This window comes from Corvus brachyrhynchos, unplaced genomic scaffold (genome assembly GCF_000691975.1).
Source record: "Corvus brachyrhynchos isolate BGI_N302 unplaced genomic scaffold, ASM69197v1 scaffold101, whole genome shotgun sequence".
Classification (NCBI taxonomy): Eukaryota; Metazoa; Chordata; class Aves; order Passeriformes; family Corvidae; genus Corvus; species Corvus brachyrhynchos.
Genome location: NW_008237239.1, coordinates 15,718,463 through 15,723,628, shown reverse-complemented (window position 1 = coordinate 15,723,628; position 5,166 = coordinate 15,718,463).

Below are 5,166 nucleotides of genomic sequence, written 5' to 3'. Positions count from 1 at the left end.
TGCAGTAACCAAAAGGCAAGGCACTATGGCATAAACCTGACGTGAAGCATCCCCAGACACAAGTGCTTTCACTGTTACGGACGCGCGCTTTTAGTGTCTTCTGGGTCAGCACCTTATTTCCATGACCTCTGGTGTCCTGGGCTTGTTCTCTTTTTTCCCCCCTCTCCTCCCTCCTTTTCACAAACAACTTTACAAAGCCTTTGTTTCATCTGCACTTGTGCAGTGAAATATGAACACAATTTGACAGGGCAGTGGGGCTTTTCTGCTTGGTCTTCTTCACAAGCACCCCTTTGCCGTGCAGAGTAGAGCATGGGCAAAGCTTTCTTCAGGAGTTATTTCCAGTGTTAAATGTACCTACATGGGGCCATATCTGGGGCATATAAATCTTAATGTTGTTCTTTTCCTGTTCATCTCCCCATCATATTATAGCATCTGGGTGCTTCTTTTTTGCAGACTGAAACTGAAGGGATGATACCATCCTATCCTTTTTAATAAATCTCTGTTCCAAACAAACGAGATTAAAGTACAAAATGCCTGCTAATTTGGGGTATCCAATTAGAGACATTATCTACTTGATTTTTCAACCTGTTTGGCATTCTACATCACTTGGCCTAGTCCATGCAAAGTCCCATGGATTCAATCTGGGGTAGTGAGTGATTCACTTCAGCTCACCTCCAAAATTTCAATATTGGGCCTCTTGAGGCCCAATTATTGCCTCTTGAGGCAACTTTCCCTAGAGTGTAGAATCTTTGAGGTGACAGGGGGATGGAAGCAAACTCAGCAGGTAAAATTCAGCTACAACTCTGCCACAAAGCCCTGCTTTCCCTCCTTGTAATTTGCTACCTTGTACATGAGCTATACCCAGTTCTGTGATAAATTAGGCAGGAATCCAGTGAATAAAATCTACAAAGTACTGATCTGTTCCCAGAGGAAGGGGTACCTTGCAGGGTTTCATTTCTGCTTCAGGAAATTTGTGGAATATAATCTGTGTGGTCATGTATCCTAATGTATGGAAGCTGAATCGAGGTGCTGTGAACCCCTTAGGTTAGCCATTTCCTTAGCATCCATGATGTTGATGTGGAGGCTAGTGTTGAATAGATAACACATTTCCTGAGTTCAGTGGTTACATATACACACACAAATTAAAATATGTTTTGAATCATCTCAGAAACACTTCTCTTGAAGGTCAGTTCTTTTTCAGAGTTAGAAAGCAGACTCTATTCCAAATAAAAAGCATTAATTATGTAGCTGAACTGCATCGGCTAAAAACAGTGGAAAACCCCCCCCCATTTTGACTGTCAGAGTTTCTACCATGTTTCAAGTGAAATTCAGCCCAGCTACCCTGGACATCCTGCAATTAAGCATCCTTGCTCTTGGCAGACAGCATTAGTTGGTTTTTCTAGCCTTGCCCTCCTATCTCCCCTGCAGGTTCCTCTACAGAACGGTTTCGCTCTGCTCTCTCTGCACAACCTCTGTGTTTCCTTACCTAATCAGTCCCAGGCTCCTGCCTCAAAACACCAGTCCCAGTTTTCTCTCTGGCTGGCTTGGCTGCTCCTTTTGCCTGCTCTGTCACAAGGTGGATGGTTTTTTCCTCTGTGCTGTATTCCTGTGGAGACCTTTCTTCCTGACACAACCTTCAAATCACTTGGAGCTTAGGAGAGATAGGATTCCTACCTCTCAGATTCTGTGCCAAAGCTCAGGCTCAGGGGGAAACTTGGAGGTGGGGATTAAAGTGGAAATCTAGCCTCACCCCTGTATCCTTAAGCTTCTGTTTGCAGAGAGGGCCAATCTTTAGTAATGCCTTTTTCCTGGTAGAATAAAAGAAATCATTACTGGCCATCTGTTCATGACACAATTTCTAATATTTGTAAGTTAGACACATTTGGATAAATTTTCAGACAGAGAGGGAAAGGCATATTTTAAATAAAAAAGGTCACATTTTGAGGCTATGCTTCAAAGCCTGAGGGCAGCAGAGCATTTCAAAGGAAAAAAGTTTCCATTTTAGTATGAGCAAAACTGTTTATTTTTCCATAACCTTGTTCTTGGAAATGGACAAATTGTTTTGGCAGGTATTTTCAAAATAATCTGCCCAGTACAGACAGTCAGCATATCAGTTTTCAGCCTAAGTGATGATGTTTTTTCTAAAGCTACATGCAACAGAAAATATGGTCTCTGCTGAGAAACGTTTGCCAACCCCAATACAGGGGATGGCAGTACATCTACCTTAGAATATATATTAGCACAGATTACATTTTCTGAGGATTTCTGATTTTTTTTCAAACAACTACTGCCTCGTGGAAAGGCAGTGACTCTCACTTCCCTATTTTAGAGGCAGAAAAACTAAAATAAGAGGAAAGGAAAATGAAAACTAGGGATAGAATAAAAAAATCCCGGTCTGCTCCTTATTCCCCTATTTATGCACCCATTGGTGCCACCTCTGAGGGGTGTTATTTGTGCAATGGTCCTCTGGTCTGGAGTATTGCAGGTGTTCTTTACACTGCACAGACATGCACGTCACAGATAACATCCCTGGTGTAATTACCGCGATTTAACTCTCTGTGATCGAAAGTTTTGGGGGCCTGTAAGAGAGGGCACAGTGGGTGCAGGAGATATCTTCAAATAATAGTTTAATTCAGCTAAGAGCAAGCAGCCTCCATGCTCAGCTCGGATGAGTACATCAGTATGGTATAAAAAAAACAAATTTTAAGTATTTCTGAGGCATCTGATGAAACTCAGGGTCAAGGTCCTGTGGTAGAGAAAGGTGTGAGGGGAAAGCTGTGACAGGGCTCCACCAAGACAGAGCAGGTTGCTGATGTGACCCACTGGGTGATGGCTGCTGGCTTTGCAGTTGCTCCAAGTTCTCTGGCTGGGGTGAATCCCAGCAAAAGCACGGGCCAGAGATGCTGGAGGCCCAAGGTAGACAAGCTGCATGAAAGTTCCTGCCACAGTCTGGCTCACTTGGGAGAGTAAGAAACACAGTTAAGTGTTAACAGTACGTGATGAGATAGCCCCATGCAGACCAAAAACCTCCACTAAAAACCATCCCACCAGCAACAACAAATTCCTTAGTTGAAACTGCGGCTCTCTTCAGAGGGCAAAAAATGAAAAAAAAAAAGGAAAGAATTGCCAAAGCAAACTGCTGACTCCTTTTTTCTTATCAAAACACCACAGCATACATCTTAACAGCCTGAAGTAAATCAAATGCGGGACCAGCTGGAACTGGCCAGCTCTTGACCCTCCATTGATATCAGGTATGTGCTGCACTTCTCTGGCAGATTAAATTGTGATCTCAGGTAACTCAGAGCCCCTAAAATTTTCAGTACGGCTGTTAGGACAAGGCTGAAGGTTTTCTTTGGAAAGAGTCACCACTAAAAAATGTTGGAGTTCTTCCCACTAGACGGAGATACTCCATTGCTGATGTCAGATGACTTTGCTCCCTCTATATCTCTTATTTTTAAACTCCCCCACAATGCGACAGTGGGACAAAATTCAGACTTAAGGCCAAAGCCTGCAGGTGTGCATCTGAGTAACTGGCAGTCCCCTTTTGCATGGGGAGCTTCCTCTTGGGGGGATTTGGAAGTGTTCACAGAAATGCATCCCTAAAGAAACCTTTCAGCTCAAGAGAGAAATGGGAGAAGATCTGGGAAAAGTTGCGCAGAGCGCATGGAATTGAGAGCAGCTCACAGACAGCGGCTCTGAGGAGAGTGTGCCCGTGTGTGTGATCAATATAACCTATTGCGAAAGACAGCCTCGGTGCTTCTGTGGGGGAAAGAGATTTAGAAAGGTCTTTAATTATTACCTGCAGAGAAGTTAAAGTGTAACTCGGCAGTAACGTACTCCAGTGCCAGTTTTGGGGGGTGGGGGCCGCATCAAGCATCCAGCCTGCCTGAAGTGTGTATGTGAATGGAAAAATTTAAATTCATTTTAAAACTATGTTTAATTTAACCATGAAGGAAGAAAAATAAGACAAAGCGTTGACGAGGCAACAGCAGAGAGAAAAGGAGTTCATCTTTCAGGCTGCTGACCTCTCTTTGTGCTTCGTGTGGGGGAGCTGCCGAACAGGCTCTGGAGCTTGTAGCACCCACGCGTGAGGCTGTGTTCGCCCCTCACTGGTGTTTGTACCACACCTCCCATAGAGCCCAAACCCTCCGCCTTACTGCTACGGCCTTTTCCTCTCACACGCTGCTCAGGGGTTCCGGTCATAGTCCCCCGCCTGCTTGGACCGCCTCCCCCCTTGCCAGGGCCACCGCTGCCCGCGCAGCGTGAGCGGGGCTGCGCGGCGGGCGGGTGCTGAACTTGCGCATCTCCTCGCCCCTTTGGAAGATCACCTCCTCCCTACAAAAAGGGCAACGAGAGCCCTGGGGTATCCAGGGTCACGCTGATACGGCGGTGCATGTGCGTGTATATATATATAGATATATATACTTATTTTTTTAAGGGAGTTTTGCTTCTTCGGCAGGTCAGCGTGCTAATTAAAAGTTGGTCCAGGTTGGTCACTTGCAGTCCCAGATGTGCTATTAACACATAACCAAATTACTATGTTTTTTTAAGGTATCAAAATGCAAAATCTCGATAGAAACCCCATTTCCTCCTTACTATTAACTAGCAGTCGCACAGAGAAAATCATTAGAGCTATAATTAAATATGGGTCTATTTTTGATGGATGTCCTGCAAAATAGCCCCAAAATATGATGTAGTAATTTAATTTTTTTTTCCTTTGGCACTACAGGTGCTAGCTATGTTTTCCCTCCATTTCCCACACCATGTATATTAAACAGGGAGGCAACATTGCTCTATTGTCGGTGGTGACCCCAGACTTCGCCAGAATATTTTGCTCCTCGGTATAAAATTGTGAAGTGGGTCTCTCTTTCAAAATCTCTATATTGGTTTTTATAATTACCTCGTGGTCTAAACTTTTTCGCAGTCTATCTCTTAAAGGATGAAAAAAAAAAAATCATGAAAGGAAAGGGGGGAAAAAAGACAGAAACAAAGTTAGCTGTATTAACATTTGTGTTTGCCTCATCCAGGCTGTCAGTAACTTTCCCGGGAGCGGGTCCTACGTTTCTATAGGCGCCCTGCTGAGGCGCGCGTCTGCCCCTGCCCGCCTGCCCCGCCTGCAGATCGGCCTGACCCCGGCCCCTCGCACGCCTTGTGCCGCTGCCCCGC